Source organism: Tyto alba, unplaced genomic scaffold (assembly GCF_018691265.1).
Source record: "Tyto alba isolate M040663 unplaced genomic scaffold, T.alba_DEE_v4.0 Super-Scaffold_1000006, whole genome shotgun sequence".
In the NCBI taxonomy this organism is placed as follows: domain Eukaryota; kingdom Metazoa; phylum Chordata; class Aves; order Strigiformes; family Tytonidae; genus Tyto; species Tyto alba.
In genome coordinates, this window is record NW_024881272.1 from 6,081,842 (window position 1) to 6,103,376 (window position 21,535).

General features: G+C 53.8%; 1 protein-coding gene across 16 annotated transcripts in view; it reads left to right on the forward strand.

Annotated features, from left to right (window-relative positions):
• CACNA1E (calcium voltage-gated channel subunit alpha1 E) overlaps nucleotides 1-21,535 on the forward strand; it is a 139,966-nt gene that overhangs the window by 2,799 nt on the left and 115,632 nt on the right. The window contains exon 2 of one of the 16 annotated variants that reach the window (XM_042806129.1): nucleotides 5,843-5,892. The exons of the other annotated variants lie outside the window; for them this stretch is intronic. The gene's annotated coding sequence lies outside the window, so the exon portion shown is untranslated. The remainder of the gene's footprint in view (nucleotides 1-5,842; nucleotides 5,893-21,535) is intronic. 16 annotated transcript variants of the gene reach the window in all.

The following is a 21,535-nucleotide window of genomic DNA, read 5'->3' on the forward strand; positions in this document are numbered from 1 at the left end:
TCTCCCAGGGCTGTCCCACTTTCCACCTCCGACTCTCTGGGGACCACAGGTGGGGATCTGGAGCCCCGTCCAGGTGCCCTGCTCCTCCCTCTCCCCCAGCCCGTTGGGGTGCAGCAGGACCATCTGAGCCCCAGCGTGAGCAGCTGGCGCTGAGCAAGAGCTGTCAGGAATAAAAGCCGGATCCCTCCCCCCCTATGGTTTTGGCTGCTCCTCTCCCCGGTGCTGCTGGCTGGCAGATGGTCGCGACCAGCAGCTCGGCTGGTGGCTGGGATGTTCTTTGCTCCTCTGTCAGAGGCTGGGGTTGTGTCTCTGCTGGTCCCCCCCTCCGGGGCCGGAGGTGACTGTTTTAACACAGAGAAGATGCTTGTTAATTAACCTCTCCAGGGATCACTGTCTGTCACCTTCCTGGCTCGGCTGGGGGGGTACTGCTTTCTCCTGCCTGCCTGGGCAGGGGACCGGGACAGTCCCGCATCCCTTGCCACCACGTACAGGCTCGCTAGGAATTAGTGGAGCCATCCCTGTGTCCCTCCTCAAGCAGTGCAACTGGGGGGGGGGGTATTAAATAAATGCAGTGCTTTATACCTCTGCAGAGCTCCAAGGAAGGCCCAGGCGAGGAGCAGATCAGACAGGCTTCCCGCGTGCCTTCCAGGTCCCAACCGGCCCCTCTGCCATCTCCCGCATCTCTTCCATGCTGCTTTGCTTTATCGCTGCCTGTTGCTTTTGCAAAAGCTCTTCCTGCCCCTCCTTCGTGGTGCCGGCTCCCCACCAGCACGTCCCCTCCTTCCTTCCTGCTCCCCGCGGCTGAAATGAAGTGCTGGAGTATTTCAGGGATGTCAAAACATACCATTAGTCACAGCCATGAGGCCTCATGCCTGGGGAGAGGCTGCTGAGCTTTCTGTCAGGCTGAGAAATGAGCAGGGCAGGCAGGAGCTGGGGAACTGGGGGGCAAAAGCTCAGCAGCAGCCCAGCAAAGGCTTCAGGGTTTCTCCCTTTCTAATATCTCTGGCATCGCCCTGGCTTTGCTCCGAGCAGCGGGCTGGATCAGAGGTTCCCTGGCATCAATTATTTCACAATTCCCATGTGATGTTGATATGTGGCATCTGCACAACGACGGGCTAGGTTCCCCCCTTGCTTTGCTGGGGGGTTCTCCCCAAAAATACCATGCCAAGGCCACCCCCCAACTGTGCCCAGCTCCTGTGTTAATTATTGTGTCCGAAGGGATGTTTTCCTCCTCTTCGGCACAGAGAGGTGTTATCTTTAGCACTTTCCAGGCTGAATTATGTGCCTCCTGCCTCAGAAGCCATCTCTTGTGGATTTAAATCAAATATTGGGTTTACCAGGCAGTTTACAGGAGGCAGCATGGGCACTGAAACACCCGCTCCCCATGGAGGCGCGGAGCCCTGCTCGCCATCCACAAGCATCCGTGCTTCCCAGCCTGGCTCGGGTTTGTTCTTTGATTTCCTTGGTACCAAAACACTCTATTTCCTGATGTTTAACAAGCAGGGAATGGGCAATCCTGTTAAAAACATGCTGAGCTCCTGGTTTAAAGCACCTGTCTGATGGCACGGGCAAGATGCTAGAGGTGCTGGAGCCTGACTTCTGTTCCCTCTCCCCTAAGCGGCAGAAAGCTCGAAGTTGTCAAGCTGCCTGTGGAAGGGGTTGAGCTTCATTTCCTCCCGCGATTCTCCGAGGACTGCTGCCTATAAATAAGCACAAAACCAGCCGGAAAGGTGCTTTAAAGCATGGAGGTGTAGGCAGGCCTGGGCGATGATGAGCCTTATTCCTGTGAGCACATCCCCGGAGAGGGCCAATTAAGCTCTGGCTAATATTTGTATGAAGCTTTTCTGGTTCAGCAAAGCATCTGTATTTCCCTTGCCTCGTTTTTCCAAGTTGCAGGCAGAAGGTGGGCTTTAACCCCTTGTTACCCTGGTTGTGGTAAGGGGTGTGTTTGCTTCGTGCGTTCCAACTGGGACCAGCGCGAGTGCTTTTAGGAAGCTGGTCCGTGCTGGGCAGCTTGTTTGATTTTTGGCCCATCACGTGTGATTTTTAGGGACGGGTGCTGGAGGGGGAAGGGCTCTGTGCAACCTGGCAACTGTTAGCAAAGAGCCCTGAAGAGCGTGCTTCCTCCCCCAAAAACCGGGGCGGGGTGCAGGCTGCTGCCCTGCCTGCCGCGGGGTGGAAGCAGGGGGTTCACACGGCGGTGGGAGCACTCGGGCGCAGCTCCGGAGAGAAACCCCAGCTCAGGTCTGCGCTCGGGGCATGGATCCAATCCCGGCGGCGGGTGGGAAAAATGCAAGCCTCTCCCCTCCAGCCTGATGGCATCTGCTCTGCAAAGCTGGCGTGCGTTCGTGGAGTCTTCCCGAGCGGGGCTGGGAAATAAGAGCCAGTTTAAAATGAATTAAACGGGGTCCTTCAAGGAAAGGAGCGCCTCTTCTGCACGTTGCCGTGAGCTGGATGAGCCCCGTGGTGGGCCAGGGTGGCTACGTCCAAGTTGGCTGCGTGGTGAGTTTTAATTGAGATCTTGCGTGCTGACTGTGCCTGGGAAAAATCAGGCTGGAAGTAATGGGAGTCGCTCAAGATGGTGGCTAATTACCATGATTAACTGAGCAACAGTTTGGGGGGGACTCTTCTTCCTCTTCTATGCTCTGTCAATCATCCTGGTCCCCCGGGGAGCTGCTGCAGCAGCCGGGGCAGGATGGCACCCCGCTGACCCAGGGGTGTGGGGAGGAAGGTGGGCGATGCTGTGCAGCTCCCGGCAGCGGGGTGGTCTGTCTGTCTGGCTGTTGCTGCTTCTCTGCTTTCTGTACAAGCTGGGTTTTTGCTCTCTGGAGGCAGCTGGCAATGGCACATGGGCGCCGTGGGCATGGCTGGAGCTGGGACCCCTCCTGGGGGGTGATACGGGGTGGGAAACTACATCTTAAAAGTGAGTTGAGGCATGAGGGATGTGCAGGGAAATGGGGTCCAGCCCTTGAGTTTTCCCCATCCCGTCCTCCTCTTCGGCGATTTTTCCCTCTTTTTGGGTCCCCCCTTCATTTCTGCCACATCAGACAACGGCTTTGGCTGTTTGATCAGCAGCTTACTAAGCAACCTTAAAAAAAACCTGTTTACAAAACACATCTCCGCTGATGCTAAGTGAGTCTGGTTCTGTGGGCTGCCGCTCGCCGGCTCCACTCAAAATGTGTCACTTGCACCGATGGTTATTTTTAGAGCCGAGGTTTGCAAAACGCAAAGGCTGGGCAGGTTTTTCCAGGGTGCCAGATTCCTGGGAGGAGGAAGCAGGCTCGGGGTGATCTCTTGCTCTGTGCTGGTGTGTGGCAGCCGCCGCTTTCACCAGCATCCTCTGGCGAGACGATGCTCACGTGGCTTTTCTGATCTACACGGGGATTTATAAATCCTTTACGTGCCTCTTCTGGTCCTCCTTGTTTTGTGTTCAGTGACTGCTGTCTCCCTATTTCATCTCTGGCAACGGTGTTTCCTTGGAGGCTGCTCTAGGCCCCTGGTCTCCCTGCCAGGGAGGGGCTGGACCCCTCTCCAGCATCAGAAGCGCTGCTGGGTCTTGGAGCACTTTGTGATCGGAGGGTAGAGTCACGGGGGGATGAGGGGTGCCCTCGAATGCCTTCTCACGTGCTGGGGTGATGCTGAGCAAGGAAAGGAGGAAAACAGCTCCTCGTGGTGCAGGTTGGTGGCCCGGCGAGCCCATGGGCATCCTGCGTGTTGGGCCAGCACGTTGCAGTCTGGTGGCCACGCGCAGGGGTTTCCCCGGCCTCGGAGACGGCAGTTTGGTTGGAGCTGAAATGCTTCTGTGGAGTGAAGCTGGTTTGCACCAGGCACATGCGCCAGAACAAGTGAGAAGGGCGAGGAGAGGGCAGAAGCTTTGGAAACACCTGAATTTGATGTTGGAATAGGAAGTTGAAGATTTGAAAGCCATTTTTTTAAATCTGGTGGTGTTTTTCTTCTTGTGATATAAAAAGCAAAATTGAAATGAAGCGTGTCTGCTGTGTTGGAGTAGACAGTTTCCATCAGCTACAAATGACTTTTTTTTTTTTTTTTTTCCTTTCTATTGGCACTTTTCTCCCTCAGCAGCTTCTGGAGCTGACACTTTCTTTGCTCCTGCCCTTTGCACGGCTCCCCCCCTGCACCCTGGGCTGGCAGCACTCGCGTGTGTTAGTAAAGGTCTGGGAGGGAGAATTTTCACGCTGCTGCAGGATTTTACCCTTCTCCCAATGAGTTATGGCAATGCACAGATATTAACCTTAGTCCTTGCTCTTGTGGTAGGACCTTTGAAGAGGGATGTTGCTCTTTGCCCAGCACCGTGTTGCTGGGTTACAGCTGGACGTGGAGCCGGGCAGCGGGGATGCTGCGGCTTGCTCTGCCTGCTTGCTTTTGCAGTGCCTGTTTCCAACCAACTGCCAAAACTTACTCAGTCGTTCTCATGTCTCACTCAACTTACTTGTGACTGTCGTGACTTTGTTTTAGTCACTTTGTCTGTTTTGCTCATGCAGAAAGCTGTTAGTGTTGCTGGGAGGGTTTATTAGCCTCAAAACTGTCACCTGTTTTCTACTTGTTATTCCAGGTAGTTAATTTTCTCTCTGCTCCTCGAGAGCTGGAGGTTGTTCTCCTGGTGATTCTTTTCAGAGGAAGGCAACTTTCCAGCCTCTGCCCTGGAGAGGGCTGCTGGGGTGATGGAGAGGGCTTTGGAGTGCCTGTGGATGGGGCTGCGGCTCAGACCCGCTGCTATCCATCGTTGGGATTTCTGGGTGACTCGAGCTCGCTTGGAGCAAAAGCTGCAATCTGAATTAATGTTTTAATTATCTCGGCCACTTCCCCAAAGGCTGCTCTGTTTTTCTTTTTAATTTTGCAAAGCTCTCATATGTGACCTCCCATCACCCGTACCGTGCAGCTCACCCCAGGAAGCGAGCCGAAGGCGTGGATGCTTTCCCTGCCGTGAAACACGAGCTGCTGCCGGGGGCTGTGGAGCATCCCCTGGAGAGCAGGCGGGCAGCTCGGGCACCGATCCCTCCGGGGCTCCTGCCGCAGCCTCTGCGCTCCAAAACAGGGCGAGTCTCTCGGCCCAGGCTGCCAGAAGAGGCGTTGGGTAACGAGGTGGGCAGCTCCTGCGGTGTGGATCCCCAAAAGCAGCTTCTCCCAGGGGTGCAGGCGATGGAGGGGAGCGTGGCGCTTTAACCGGCGTGTCTCGGAGGTGTCACCAACTGCTTTTGTAAGGGTGGGCGGTTGTACGCACCAGACCTGTAACCGCGAGGGGGTGTGGGTGCTGCTGGGGGGCTCCGTGCCCCGGGGAACGGCATGCAGGGTGCAGAGGAGGATGCTGATGAACACCAGTCACTTATGCACTGAAATGGGGAGGGCAGTCAGTTCTCAGCGGTGCTGTGCTCCTGCTGCTGGGGAGGCAGAAAGGGACGTGGACACGGACGGGGGGCTCTGGGGCACTGCTCCTTGTTTCTCTGTGCCTGGAAGAGGGGGAGAAAAGGAAAACATGTGTGCTCACACATATGTGTGATATCTAGCTCTGTCATCTTCGGAGGAGTATCCTACCTGCCGTGCCAGCGCAGGAGAGCTGGGGTGAGGCAGTGAGAAGAAAGGCTGAAGCTGCTCTGTTGGATCAAATATGTATTTTACTAATAAAAGGCTTATGCTGTGATTGGAGCGCCCTGCAGCAGGAGCATTGTCATGTCGATGTGAGAATTTAGATGCGTTAAAAAGAAGAAAATCAAGTTGGACACATCTGAGAGAGCACCTTACAGTGTTTTCATTTTGCTCTGTTATTCATCGGTTCCCTTAATTCGTGTTTTTTCTTTTTTTTTTTTTTTTTTCTTAATATTAGAGGAGACCAGACCTGGCAAATAAGCAAAATGCGGCTTCTAGATCTACAGAGTAAGTACTGAGGCTTGACAGATCTCCCTCCCAGGTGATATTGGATTCTTGCTATTAGAAAACATGAGTACACTGCACGAGGAACTGATCACCCCACCTCGTGCTCTTGTAGCACACCAATATTAACCTTGCTTTACAGGACTACGTTGAGAAATGCTTACATCTGCCCAGGGGAAGCTGTTTTGCTGTGGTGGGGTGGGAAGGACCCTTGGTTCAGGAGCGCAAGCGGGGATTTCGTCTGCATGGTGATACTTGAGTGTGTAGAATGGAAGATTGAGGGAGATCTTTGAGTGTGGACCTTTCAATCCCCCTGCCTCGACGTGGGGCTCCTCTAACTGAGGCTGGACCGGGTGGATGTAGGCGACAGAAAAGGGTGCTGCCTGTGTGATGCTGGTGCTTTTCTGCATGACCTGCATCACTGCCGTTGAACCACGCGGGCTGCTGGTGGCTATTGCTGAGCATCACTGGGAGGAGAAGACAAATATCCTCCCTCGGGCCACACGTGGTTCCCAGCACAACGTATAAAAGCTGTCTCAAGGAGTGTTTAATGTATTTCTGAAGGGCGGAGGGGTATGGGTGGCTTCAAAAAGTTTCCTTGTGTGCTGGTTGCATTGAATATCTTGGATTTTAGCCCCTTTTTCTTCCCTTCCCCCCCCCTTTTTTTTTTTTTTTGGGTGTCTATATTTGCAGTTTCAAGGGTTGAATGCTGCAGGCTCTGGGCTGCTGTATCCTGCTCTTTCCTCCAGCCAAAGAGGCGAAAACATTACATTAGGATATAGAAACACATCAAGATTTTGATCTGTGATCTAAAAAATGAGCTGAAAAACATTAGCACTTCTTCTAGTCATGTTCTCAGGTCTGTCTTTTCTGAAACTTTGGGGCCAAAGAGGAGAGAGGAGGGGGAACTAGAAGGGACTTCTGGTCTGGTTCTGTTTTGGCTGGGGAGCAGCTTATTCTGGTGGCCTCTCAGTGATGCTTGGTGTGGTTGAAGATGTTGTTGCTTCTGTTTCCATCATCTTGATGCCAAACAATTGCACTTCTTCCCATCTTTTCTCCAAACTCATGGTTTTCCAGATCGTGATTGTTTTCTGGACTCTCTGCAGTAAATCAGCATCTTCCTTGGTGTGTATGTTGTGTGGGGCTTTTTTTTGTTTGTGGTTTTTTTAAATTATTTTTTTTTTTTTTTTTTCCATGAGGCCTCAGGGGCTGGGGCTGCTTTGGGGATTATCAGACACTGCTGCTCATCTAGCACTGAGCCAGGACTGCATCTCTGTAGCGGGTGTGTGGGGCTGGGCCAGCCCTTCCTCTTGAGCGAGCTGAATTTTCCCTCATTACCTGCCTCCAGGCCCCAGGGTTTTCAGAAATAGCCAAAGCATCACTAGATTTGCACGATCCCTTGGGCGCACGGCAGTGGATTTGGGATGGCAGCCTGGCCCTGGCTCCGTGGGGGGACCTGGGGGCTGAGCATCCCTGCGCCAGGGCTGGACTGGTTCGGATGCTGCGACTGGGGGGGTGGTGGGTGGCACAACCCTCTCCCAGCCCGGGGTGGTGCGTGCAGGCAGGGTGGGCGAGACGCACGGAGAAACCCTGCGAGGAAGCTGGGGGGGGGGGGGGGGGGGGGGGGAGAGCTCGCTCCAGCCAAAATGCTGCGGCTCGGCCGCCCACTCCTGCCTGCCTGTGCTGCTGGGGGGCCGTCTTGCTCCCCGGCGCGGGACGGGGTGTTAGTCACACGCCGCTGGCGTTAGTCACGTCGGGAAGCGCGCTGGGGCCAAGGTGATGACGCCCGTGAGAGCTGGGAGAGCCATGGGTAGAGCCCTATTTTTAAACAAGGATCGCTTGGGATCCAGAGGGGGATTAATCCGTCCCAGGACACCAGGGTGGTCGGGTGAGCCATGGCAGGAGCTGCAGGAGACATGGGTGCTGCAGCACGAGGGGAGCACCCACTGGCATTCCCCTCTTGCACCCCGGGAGCGGGCTGGGGCCGTGCTGCTGCCACGGGGCAGGCTGGGCTGAGGGGCTCGCTGTTTCCATCATGGAAAACTTCCAGCTGGGTCGGAGCGGGCCCTGGGGGTGCTGAGGAGCATCAGTGGCTCCGTGCAGGTTTGGCTGGTGGGTTGGTCGAGCCCCTCGTTTGGCGCCACGCACCGCTGTGACCGGGAGAGGATCTGAGCCTTACACATCACCCCGGGGGGGGTTGCGGTGGTCCCCGGGGTGGAGCGCAGCAACGAGGGGGGCAACAAATCGGGCCCCAGGTCCTGTTGGCTTTAGGATGAGCCCTTGTCCCTTCTGCCAGCCCTGGGTAAGTCCCTCTAGGTGACAGCACGGCGGCTGCACTCTTGCCCGGGCAGCGTGCGCCCAGTCTGTGTTTCTGTGCCCTGCTTCAGACCCGAGGGCGAAGGTTTTACTTCTTAAATAACAAGCTGCTGAAGCAGATGCAGAATATGAAAGCAGCAGTGAGGGACCACAGTTAGTGTTGTCATTTTGAAAGAAAACACAATGCCAATCTGTTATGGAAGGGAATTTTTTTCCCCTTATTTCATCCTTTTGATTTAATAATTTGGCATTTACAGTGTGGGGAGTTTCTGGGAGATGGCATGAGATTTCTTCTACTACAGGTTTTTTTTTTTTTTTTTTTTTTTTATCCCTCTACTTGCTACAGTAGCTTTAGAAATTCATCATCACTGCTCTGGTTTTGGGCTTTTTTTTTTTTTTTTTTTTTTTTTCCCCTGGCATATGGAAGTAGCAAGCTTGGAATAAATGCGATCCGTTAGCCGTTTCAAGCAGGCTGCACATACACGGTGCTCCATGTCTTGCAGCAGACTGGGTTTTTTAGAAATGCTCTCTATGGGCCTCATGTTAAAGCTCCTGTGGGCTGTGGAGAGCACCCGAGCCTCTTTAGAGGATGCATTGCTTGATCTATAGCATCCCTAGCCAAAACCTACTCGAGGGGCTAGGCTGTGCAGTGGGATCTGTGCCTGTACTGCTGCTTCCCGGGCTCCAGATGTGCCAGGCCACATCTGGACTGAGCAGCACCCCATAGCCACGCACTTAGTGCTGTGGTCTTCATCCAAATCGCTCGCTTTGATTTTTCAGATGGGATGGGAAACCTCGTGGGTGACAGGAGCTTGACTCAGAGATGTTGGCTTGGCTCCGGGGCAGCACGGGAGGCCCCTGGCTCTCGGCAGCAGGGGTGAATACTTGGGCTTGTTTTTGGACCCGCTGCAGGCGATTCAACGCTTTGGCTGGAGATCCGAGGTGGCTGGAAAGGGCCTAAAACCACTGTGGAGTGTCTTTGCCTCGGAGAAGTTTCTCCAGAGGGGTAACTGGGGTGCTGGGGCCGCGTTGAGTCTTGTGTCTAGAAACCCCTTGGTGGCTGCGTGTGACCTGCGGGATGTGACACCAGCCTTATCCTCCCGTGGCGATCTCCTCGCGCGCTCGCTGGCGTCAACAAGCTCTGCCGCGGGATTTGAGGCCCGGTTTTCTGTGCAAAATGAAAAGGAGCGTGCTGGAAGCGAGCCGTGAGGGGTGGGGGGCGCTCCTGCAGTCGGCACTGGGTGACACAAGGTGTCTCGGGAGGCGCAGGACGGGTGAATACCGGGAGCACTGCACACATACAGCCCCAGCAAGGTGAGGTCTGTGTGTGCAAGGCTGGTGGTGGGTGGGGAGATGCCCTGGGGGTGTGCGGGAGGTGGCTTGTATGTGGGATGTCTGCTCTTGGCTGGTGAAGGGGATGGTGCATTTGTTGGACCAGTTTTGGCTTGAGGGTGTTTTTTGGAGGAGAGATGGGGCAGGTTTATGTCTTGACGTCCCAACTGGTGCTTCCTCATCGAGGGATTGCGTCTGAGAATGGGAAGAGCAAGGAAAGAGCGAACAGGAAAGGGCTGGACATAAAGCCTTCTTCCTCCCCGTCGGGATGCTAGATTTTACTTGGAGGTTTTAGGCAAGAAAAAGGACCAGGACAGACCAGTTGCCTTCAGTTATTTTCCTGGACCCTAGTTCAGGTTATGAGCTAAGCATCGTTTGCAGAGGGTAAAGGTGCTGGGTAGCCGTGGGACAGAGCCTGCGAGCAGCTCTTGGAGCTGCAGGAGCCCAGAAGTTTGGTCCCGGCAGCCACTGCTTTAGGGGGAAGCCTCAGTTTTACTGGAGAGCCCCAGTCCTGGCCCCGGCTGCAGTCCTGACCCCCACGGAGGCTACACTGGATGCTCTCTGAGACTGGGGATCCCATCCGGATGATTGCAGGCTTTAAGCATCTTCTGTTTGCAGGTGGGGACTGTAACAGTTAAATTGCTGGCCCTGTTTGTAGGGGCTGTCTGGCCCATTGCAGTCAGAGAAAAGCGTGTAAAGTCCAAGCAAGCACGAATGTTGTATTCCCAGATGGTGATTCTGTGCTAACGTGTAGTGTGATGGGGTTTTCATACTGCCCCAGACAGACCAATCGGCACTGGAGGAAAGCTGGAGCCCTTGCAAGCAGTTCTGTTGGTGGCTAACACACAAACAAGGTTTAAACCAAGAAAATGACCTGGTTTAAACCTGAAATGTTGCATGGGAGTCATGTATCAGCTCCAGCCTGGGAAGGGTGGATGTGTCAGCATGGTACCCTTCAGGGAGGGATGAATTTTGGTTGCTGCCACTTGGGGGGATGGAGGCTGGGGACTGTGAAGGATGATTTCTTGGATTTCCCCGGCTTTGCTCAAACATCGTGCTGGTGCTCTGAAGCCTGCCGGCAGACGGTGGATGGCTGGCATGGGAAAATCAATGGCGTTAAACTGTTTAGGAAGGAGCGAGTGGGCAAGAGGAGAGAGGGGGAGTGACGCTGCCAGAAATAGCATTGCCCGTTGCTGAGGCTCTGAGAGCGACCGGTCTTTGCTGGTGTCCACCGTGGGCATCCGCGGGGAGGGGGTGCGTGGTGGTGGGGAGGGGCAGTGGTGAATTAATTACGTGGCAGTGTCCGACGGCTGTGCCGTGCCGGGGCGGAGGAGAAACCCCCCGGGGCAGCTGCGGGCTGAGTGACACACGCCGGCAGTCTGACGCTGCCGGTCCTCAGCCATCCTCGAGATGTCTAAAAATTACAGACGGCGGTTTCCTAGCGTAAAAAGCTGCGTGCCACTCACAGAAGAGCCTCGCCTGCCTTCCTGGAGACAGAGGGATGGATGGATGGGGGGGGGGGGGGGAGGTGGGGGTGGCACCGATTAGCAGCCGCTTGCGTGCCGTTGCAGTGTGATTGCTGGTGTTTGCAAATACGGTGAAGTCCAAGCTCCGAGCACACGTGCTGCTGTAAAAGGGCCAATTTCATGATAGAGTTATGAGCTAATTCAGCTGTCGGGCATCATTTCAGTAGCGAGATGGGGCTGACAAGCGAAGCAGTCAGCTTGGATCAGAGCAAAGCTCCTTCTAGCTCCGTGCCTGGTCTGGCTGCTCAGCCAGGACTGAGGAGGATGCTGATCTGGACTGGTGCGTGTCTTCAGAAATATAAAGAATAGTGTAAGAAATAGGACGTACGGTGCTCTTTGCCTGCTGGATCTTCCCAGGCTCTGGCTGTCGGCAATGCAGCGCTTGGTGATTGCAGCTAGGCTGTTATTCCTGGCTCTGCCTGCCCTCCTCTCCTCCATGAATTAGTCTCATCCTTATTTTGAGCTCATTTGCACCACGCTTAAGTGTCCCCCAAAGCAGCTATCTGGCAGGAAGATTGCTTTGGTATAAATTATTCTGAGTAACGTGCTTCAGAGGGATGAAACAGCAGCGATGAAATAATGCCACAAATAAAGACGAGAAGAAGGGGAGGCGATTGTGGTATTAACAACTCGATGCCAGCATTTGTAGCAAACTGATAAAAGAAGGGAAAGCGGAGCTGGATGAGCTCTTGTCTAAAGAAAAAACATTTTGAGGAGGAGAGGGAGCCCGACAATAAGGTGGTGGCTTTGATCCCAGAGGGAGGTGCTGGCGCTAAGGAAGAGAGGCAGACAGTGGGGGGTGAAGCATAGTTGTTTCTGGGGTTTAGAGGCGGAGTTGGCACCAGGAGTGGGGGGCAAAGCTGCGTTGATGGAGGGAGGGGAGGCCACCAATGGTGGCCGGGGTCCAGCTGGGCATATCCGAAAGATCAGTGCCTAAAAATGCCGTGCTCTGTGCCTGTCCTCATGCCCGGCTGGTTTCCAGAAGCACAAACCTTTCACTTGGCACCTTAGAGAAGCGGCTGGGCTCGTGCCCAGGCTGGCTTAGTCCACGGTTCTCCGCGGGGTCCGGGGGTATGGCTGCTTTCAGGAGCCATCAGGAAGCACCCAGCCTTTCCCGAGGGATTTGGTGGTGTCCCCTGAGGAGGAGAGGGACCCCTGGGACTCCCTGGGTGTGCGGGTGTTGGGTGGGAGGTGAGGACTGGGTGGCACTTGCTGAGCCAGGTTATTAGTCCTGGTGGAAAAAACAGGATTGCTGAAGTATTTTTTTTAGCTTCCCATAAACGTTTATTTGTTTTCCTCCCATCTCCCATACTGTAGGAGATTGGGGAGAAACTGGGCATAGGGGATGAGCTCTGTGTGTGTGTGTCAGCTTGGAGCGGCTGAGGGTGGCAGGGGCAGGTGAGGATGAGGAAGGGGAAGAAGGACAGGGGCTGGCCCGGGCTTTTGTCCCTGAGTGTCCTGGCACATGGTCTCCGACCCAGCATGGAAGCTGGCTGCTTACTAAAGGGGTTCTCAAGGCCTGATTTGTATTTCTTGCCTGTCAACATAAAATGCGCCTTTTTATTGTTCATTTATTCTGACCCAGCTCAAGCCAGGATAAGGTAAAATGCAGATTTGCTTAGTTCTCTGCAGTGTGCAAAGTGAACAGGGAAGGGTTATAGAAGACCTGGTTGAAGGAGAAAGAGGAAAACCTGCTGTTCCTCCTTTGAGGTCAAATCAGGAAGATTTTACTCCATTTACCCAGCGATTCGGGTCTCCGCCCTGTCCTTGTGCTTGCAGCTGGAGCTGCTGGTGAGGACCTTGCAGTGGAGCACACTCTCTTCTCCTGGTCTTCAGCATGGCAGGGCAGACTTATTCTCTATCCCCTTCCCTTCTTCACTGTGCAATTTGTGCAAGAGATTGTCTTTTTTTTTTTTTTTTTTTTTTTGCACAAACAATAAGACCTTTTCAGTGAGTCTTTGTATATAAAGAGAACAAAAGTCAAAGAAGAATAAAGCCTGCCGTCGCTCACCTTTAAAGCATCCCTTTGTTTTAACCTCTCAGGGGTGCTGTGACTCCTTGTGCCAGGAATTTGATGTTTGCATGATCATATAATTGCCTTTGTGGGTCTATTAAGTCATGACACACATTGTGGTTTCTGAGTCAGCCAGGCAAAGGCACCATTGGAAGTGAGAACTTTTTCTCCCTGGTTTTGCCAGGTTAAACAAGAATTTTGTTGTTGTTTTTGTTAAGTTTCCCGGCTGGGGGGGAAGAAGGGCACTCTGAAATTGCTGCCACTGAGCCTGGTGGGGGTGTGAAATGCAAGGAGGGACCCAGAAAGCTGGCCTGGGGAGATGGCCACGGGATGCTGTCCTCCTGCGATGCCGTAGGCTGAGCCCACGTGTGTGTCCCTCCTGTCCCATCCCAGCAGGCTGCTCCTGGCTAAGCCGGGCGTTTTTGGAGAAGCCGTAAGCTGAGGCACGAAGCCAGAATCAGGGCATGTGCTGCCAATGCATGGGGTGCCATTCGGACCCCCGACCACCCTCTAGGGAGCCCAGCCCAAGCAGCTCCTGGGTCTCACAGTCCATTTTGGGACCACGTGAGTCCAGCCTGCCTCGGCTCGAGGGAACAAACTTTTCCTGGGGCGATGTTCAGGAGACCTGGATGCTTCACGGCTCCCTGTTTTTCCTTCTGTACTTATGTCAAACTCTCTTTGCATCCATGGTTTCAAGCTGACCTGGATTTCTGACCTTCTACATCAAAGGCAGTGCCCTGTTCTCAGTCCCTATCCGTGTGCTGCCTCACCTCAGGTGCTCCGGAGCGAGGAGCAAGGGCTGGGCTGCCTTCTGCCAGCAACGTTTCCCAGAGACTGGTCTATTTATTTTTTAAAGCCTTTTCTTTCTCTGTTGCACAGCAACTTCTAACGCACCCTGGCTTGCGCTGGCAGCTCTTGCTCCTCTCTATACCTTGGCAATTCTTGTAGCTGCTTTTGGGCTGAGGGTGGCGGAGACGGATGCTGAACCTTGATGTCATTTGGGGTCACTTGTCCTCTCTGCAACGAGCTAGCTCAGGCTGAGTTACCGGGCTCAGCAGCACTGCTTCCCACACCCCCGGGTGTTGGAGCAGCCGAGGTGCGACATGCAGAACCAGCTCTTTTGCTGTGTGCTAATTAAAGCATAAATTGAGGCTGTCCTCGGGGATGGTGGTGCTCTGTCTGTGAGTACCTCCACGCATTTGGCTCGCCAAATATCCAGGGAATGGCGGGCTGGAAGGTGGAGATGCTGCTCTCCCCATGCCCGTGGCTGGGTGAGGAGCTTGTTTTGAGGTCCTTAAACTCAGGGCTGTTTCCATACGTGCACTTTATGTTGGCGTTGGCTGTCTGCCCTGCGTTGCGGGAATGACAGGCAGCCCAGGAGGATCATTGTGCCTTTTGGAGGAAAAAACCTCCTCACGTTGAGAGCTGGAGGGGGGAGGGCAGCATGGCTCCGGTGGGGTGACAGCCTGCGCTCTTGTGCAGGAGTAGAGTTATATTCCTGGAGGGTGGCCCAGTGATTACAGCTGGAAATTATCTTAAGAAGTCCTGGCTCTGCCCTTCTTTGGAAAGCAAACTCCTAAGGGCATGCTCTCTGGCTACGTGTACGTATAGCTCCAAGCACTGCTGGTTTCTAGACGCTGCTGTTGCAGGGATCACGGCTTGCTTTCCCATCCCCGATTATTTCTATTGCCAGGCTCAGTCCCGTGCTGTTTGCAGAGCAGCGGTGCTGTGCCAGGCGAGCCCAAGTCCAGTGCTTGCTTGCCTGCCGGAGCGATACCTCTCCCCTTGGCTCTGCTGGTGGGAAGAGCTTGTACAAGGAGGGGAAACGCCAAGCTGTGCTGGGCATCATCCCGCGTTCCACATCTCTGCCTGCGGCCGATGGCACGTACACTCTCAGGTCTGTCTGTGCGTGTTTTCTCTGCCTTTGGAGGGGGGGAACTGGGATGCTAGTGGGGGTCGGCGCTGCTGTGGGGCTGGTATCTGGGGTGGCAGGTTGCGGACGTGATGGGTGTGTGATGAAGGGTACCTTGCCTTGAGATGCAGAAACCTCTGCCGGTCTGGCACCGAAGGGTGCAGGAAGATGCTGAAGAGATAAGATGGTCTCAATGGTGATGCTGGAAGAAATTTGGGCGTTGGGTTGTTCGTCGGGATGGGTGTTCCCAAACACCGGGACACCTGGCTTGTTCATGCTGGTGCTACCCCATCACTGAAATCCTGATGTCAGGCCAACCAGAGCCCTGTCTCTCCTTGCTGACCCAGCAGCGTTGTGCCTGTCCCTGGCCGTGCCCTGAAAGCTTCCACAGGGTTGGGGTTCACTGCCTGCAGCCAGCCCCGGGGCCGGGGGTCCCGCTCCCCTGGCAGTCTCTGCCTCTCCCACCTCTCCGTGCCAGAGATGGAGGGCTGATTTCTTTGACGTACATTTATATAAATAATAGTGGGGTTGTTTAACAGTTACTCTTAAAGGAGAGATGAGATAATTTCATGTTTTGATATTCTTAAAGCTGATTCCCCTGGGAGCAGTGCTCTGCGGGAGGGCTGTTGTACCTGGGGCTGTGCTACCCTGCTGTTGGCACGGACAGAGCCCTTGCACCCACCGTGGGCTCGCTGGCCTTTTGGGGTGCCTCCTGGTTGGGATGGGGTCCGAGCAGCAGCCTGGCCCCATCCAGGCTCAGTGTGGCTTTTCCCAGGAAGAGGGCTCTGCAGCTGGAGCATCGTGCCAGCCGTGAAAACCCTGGCGTGGCAGAACAAAAGCTGTTTCCCTAGACAAAAGGTGATCTGATGTCTGGTGCTGGAGCATCTCCCTGCCTGAAGCAGCCCCTGGGTATTCGGAGCTGTGCTCTCTCCTCTATCTGATCTTTGCAGTTGTTGCAGGGGTCTTTGTATGGTCTCAGCACTGTGAAAGCCCAAAAAATTGTTTATTATACATGAGCGGGTTATGAGAAATGAATATTTCTTGAGAAACGAGCCAAGCAGGCCCTGCTTTGATTGCACCATGTCTCTTTTCCCCAAACACGCTGGTGTGTGCGGTGCTGCCTTCTGGCTCTCCTATAACAGGACGTTTGACCCACACCTTCTATCCTGCACCTTTTGCTGAGCATAGGAACGGGTCTGTGCAAGGAGCCTTTGCCTGTAAATGTCTTTTCCTCTTCTTTCTTCCCCACCTTGGTTAAAATCTCTCTGTTACTGCTATTGTCTGAAGCTCCCAGGCATGGGATGCAGCGCTGGCTCTTGCTGGGTACTCAGCGTGTACCAGAGAGGCTGGGAGCAGCTCTTCCCAGCAGAGCTGCTGAAAACCTGGCGGGGGCTATGGGGAGGGGGTTTAATCCAACAAACTTTTCCCCAGTAGCAAATGACTCGACTAAAAATAGCTCACCTTCGCCAGCTGGCTTCCGCAGCCACTGTGCCACACAGACCCAGCCCCGCCGCCTTCGGTGCAAGACGGAGGAGCCGGAGGACCCGGGGGGGTCTGGAGCTGGCCTGAGTGGGGCTCGCCCACCAAGGCATCCGTGCTGCTGCGAGGGAAAGTGCATGTGGTGGGAGAGGAAAAGGCCATGAGGATGAATCAGTCGCTCTCGCAGCCCATCTGTCTCTGTTTGGAGGGGTCCCACGCTGAATTTCTTCCTAGCGCTCTGAGGTTTGGTGTTTTTGGCTTAGCCACGCTGCATGAGCTCTCCTTCTCCCCTTGAGCAGGGACTAATAATTAACAGCTCAGGGTAAGCACGGCTCAGTGGAGAGAAGGCAGATGGCATTTGATTGTCCTGAAAACCAAGTGGCCTCTGTGGCCTGGGAGAGGCAGGTTAGCGAGCCAGAAGCAGCAGGGGGATGGATTTTGGAGCCCCAGGAAGGATGGAGCAGGGCTGAGATGTCTGAGCACATGAGTTTGCAGGGAGACTGGCCAAGCTCGGGGAAGAGACATTCCCTGTGGGCTGGTGAAGCAGAGAAATCCCATCTGGCACGGGGTGTCCCCAAGATTCTTGGGGGCAGCATCCTGAATGCTCCTGTATTCATACTAGAGGGGTTTACTTGTGTCCCTGTAGTGCTGAATGAGAGAAGCACTCTCACCCAGGGCTTGTGGCAGTGCTGGAGCTCAGCACTGGGGTGCTGGATCCCTTTGCTGCCCGGGGAAGATCAGCCCCCAAGGGCCAGCATAGCATTAAGCCTTTCTGCTTTAATTTTGGGGGTTTTGGTGAAGGTTATTCGGATAATGGCAGCAAAGAGCTCGCCCAGCCCTTAAGCGCTGAGTGTAGTTATTATGGTAATACATAGTTACTTGGCTAAAGACTTGATTGCTGCCATTGTAACACAAACACATACACAGAGAAAACCCCTAAAAGGAATTTCCTCTTTATAGGTCAGTGGTGCTGCTGGGAACCTGCTTCTCACTGCAGATCTTTATTGGTTAATCAGCCACAAGAAGGGAAAAAAAAATAAAAGTGTGGTGTGAGAGGCCAGGGTCTCCTGCCTGCAGAGACCGTGTTCTTTGGCTGCAGCGTGTGTTTTGGGCTGAGATAACGGGGTTGAGTCACTTGACAGTGTGGTCGTCTCTTGAGGATGCTGCAGAGGACCTGTGTGTGTGTGTGTGTGTCTCCCGTCGCTTGTCCGCTGGTGCGGAGGTCTTGAAAAAGGGCTGTTCTCGGTGGTTCGTGGGCTGGGATGCTGCCTGTGCTGGTGTACAGCACGGCGCTCGCCGCGCTGTCCCTGTTGGTGATACAGGGCCTAGATAGGAACAGGGGATGTAAGGGTTAATATGGGAATAGCAAGAAGGGGATGACGAGGGAGATAGTCGAGATAAGAGTTTGCCTAGCTTGTACTAGGTGTTTGTGTTGCTCGACCACTATCTCCTGTTTAAGTAAAAAAGCCTCCTCCACCCCTGAGTAAGTGAAGATGTTTGTGTTGATGGACCACTATCTCCTGTTTAAGTAAAAAGCCTCCTCCACCCCGGAGTAAGCAAAGATTACCCCACAACGGCACAAACCTGCTCTGCGGGTCCAGGGGGTGACAGAGACTGCGCAGGAATTCGGGGTGAAAAGTTCAGCACTGAGGAAGAGGAGATACTTCCTCCCACGACCACCACCCAGTCCTTCACGACCCCTGCCCAGGACCAAAGGAACTCACTGCGCAGACTCAACTGGGAGGAGATCATGGAAATGCTAATTTTAATACGAAGCGGGGATAGGTGATGCATATGTATAGGCGTATTGCGAAATATTATGAATATGTAATCATTTGCTCTATAAATCTAAGGCAGCGGTACCACATGGGAGCACACATTAGGAGGAGTGATCCCCTGTGTGCCCAGCGCTGAAGAAACATACCTACTTTATAATCTATCAGATTGTGGAGTCTGTTTTCCGCACGTCATTGGGCCGTGGCAGTCCCAGCGTGGGAGGGGATGGGTGGATGCTAGGTGTGATTGCTCTGATGAGCTCCCGGTTAGCGGGGCGAGCTCTGGCCGTGCGTGGTCACAGCTGGGTGGTCCATGTTCTCGGATGTTCCCCAGGTTGTGCCGGGAGCATCGTGCTGCTCCCAGCCACCGTGCAGGTGAAAGCATAAGCCCCCGTGCTTTCACAGCTGAATATCCCCTCTCTAGTTCAGTTTGGCTGCTCCCTGTGGCTGCGGTTTTGTCTAGATGACTTCTCTGTTTCAGGAGCAAACGGTAAATTTCCTGACTCGTTACTTTGAGACCAAAATACGGGAGATAAGAGCCTCTAGAAACTTCATTTGCTGGTATTGAAAGCCTGCTGTGTGTCACAGCGGCAGCTGTTCCTCCGCTCTCCTGTATCGAACGCAGCCAAATGCACAGTTTCTGTGCAGTCATGTCCTCTGGTTTTGGTACAGTCGGGTGATCGGGGTGGCAGTGGGGGCTCCCTGGAGCCACGTGCGGCTCTGTGCCACGCTGGGCCACATTGCAGCCGTGTCACGGGGGATAGGGACAGCGAGCATCAGCTGGTGTCACTCGTGGGAAACCACATGCGGTACCACGGGGGGGAGGGGGGGGGGGTCAGGCAGGTAGATACGCTGTTTTCTTTTTTTTTTTTTTTTTTTTTAATTACTAATTGTCATTAGTGGAGCAGCAAAGCAGTCTGCTGCCCAGCTGTTAGCAGGGAGATGTGTGGCAAGCCTCGGTTTATTGCAACGCAAAGGCTGGTTTGTAGCTGGAACGGTTAGAGACACCGACACACACCCGAGTCGTGTGTTATTAAGCAAACTTAGCGTGGATATAGAGCTGCCAGCTGGCTCCGTGAGCCCAGCTCCGGCCACGGCCCGTTGCTGGCACATACCAAGCTGTGGGTTTCCACGGACAGTATCAGAAAATAACTCCGTGTTTTCAAAACCGGCCACGTCTTGGCTTGCCAGAGGTTTCCCTTTTGTGGGAGGCAGGGCTGGCATTTAATTCGGCTTCTGCTGTTTACATGAACAAATGCGATGGTTTTCCCACTAATTCAGATTTTGTGTAAAAATAAAGTGGGTTTGTTTTCGGTGTAAGTGGGGGACCAAAGGCTAGAAGACGGGCAGATGCCCTGATATCAGATGCTTCGTACACGGCGCGTGGCATCCCGCGAGCACCCTCGTTAGCACGTAGCCTCATCAGCTTTCCTTTAACAAAATGTTCTGGCATCCTCCCTTCTCTGCTTGTCACTTCTCCAGAGGGAACGTGGCTTGTTCTTCTGGCAGCGTGAGCCCTGTTTGCTTAGGCGGAGGCACAGCTAATTATTTCTATTTATTTCCTCAGATTTCTCGGTGTTTCATTTGAGGGCTCTGCTTGAGCTTTTTCACTTGTTTCTGAGCCCGGGAGTCACTGGTGTCCCTGGAGCAAGCCTGGTGGGAGATGTGTTGGTAGGCATCAGGAGAGCCGGGGTCCGCGTGGATGCTGGACCTGCCCTCGTGATGTGTCCTCGTTTGCTCTTAGCTAATTGTCCCCGTGACTCTTCTGCAGCCACCCCACGGCTGAAACCCGGAGTGCTCATGATCGGTATTCAAGAAAGCCTCCTGTCCTCCCCAGGGAAATGCTCAGGGAAGGAACTGGGCTGCAGAATGGTTGTTTAGGGAACAAAACAAAACAAAACAAAACCAAAAAACCCCACAAAACAAAACAAAAAAACAAACAAAAAAACCCACAAAAAAACAAACAAACAAACAACCCAAAAGCCACCAATGCCCCCCCCCCCCCCCAACTGAAATACAAAACAAGAAAAAGCCCCTAAACAAAACCCAAAACCTGGTATGTCTGGATGAAGGGTTAAACTTTAGCAGGGGAGGCTTGAAAATGAGCAAAGTAATAGGAGAAGAAAAGGCATATGTTAGAAAAATGACAAATTGTAAAGGTACCCAGGACTGAATTGAAAAAATATGTAATTAATTCCTTTAAAACAATAAGTCGCATGGGTAAGCAAAGTAGTGAAGTGAAGAATCTGTTTATAGCTTTCAGTGGGAGCAGCCAAACTCTTCTTATCGATGAGCTAATTAATTTGCCGTGGCTGTTATTGGCAGTTGCCTTTTTCTTTCTGGAGAGCTTGCCGAAGGGCGAGTGTCCCTTGGGCTGGGCAGGGTGAAATCTGGGGCAACTTTAGACGCTTCATATTTGCAGTGCAGCACCACAGACCTGAAGGAGGTGAGATGCTCCCCTGGCTGGGCTGTGCACCCCTTCCCCTGCGCCGGGCGGGTGTCAGCCTTAATTTGGTTAGCATGGGGGCCCACACTCTGTTTTGTCCCCTCAGCTAGTCTTGGAATTTTTTTTTTTTTTCTGTATTTAATTTCTTTTTGCTTCTGGTGTGGTGACTTCCCAGCCTTTCTCCTGACTGCTGTTGTTGCCTTCCTGTTTGCTCTGGAGGAGGAGTTCAGGTGCCTCCAAACAACACCCTGGGAAGGGGTTAAGATGACTAGTATGCTCAGTTTGATGCATTATTGCCATATTTTGGGGGGGTTAAATCCTCCTTTCCCTTGCTAGGTTGTTTCCCCCCCATGTCAGGGATGTAGTTAGGAAGGGGGTGACGGCACCAGTATGAAGCGCTTGCTGCCTTGCTCTTGTCTTATGTCCCCTCTTTCACCTCCACCACGGGCAAGCGCTCAGGCAGGGAATTTTAGGGAGTGACAGAGCCAAAGCCCTTCCCACGGCAATAAAGTGCTAAACAGAGCTTCTCCAACGTGAGAATAAAGAGTTTCACCACGCCAAGGCTTTGGGTGTATTCTCAGACACAAGCATCTCCTGTCTGTAGGGCATCGTGTATTTTGCTTAGCCAAGGAGTGTCGCTCGGCGCCGTGTTTCTGGCAGCGTTCCCAACGCCTTTTGCTCCGGCGTGCAGCTCCCGAGTCAAAGCCCTACTGATATTTCCCCATCCAGCCTCTGAAGCTGCTGCCTGTCTCTGCCAGGCTGCCTGGCCGTCCTCCCGTGAGCGGGGAGGGGGCTGGAGGGGTTGGGGGGTGGGGGGGGATAGGGATGCTCCAGCGCTCTGCCCAC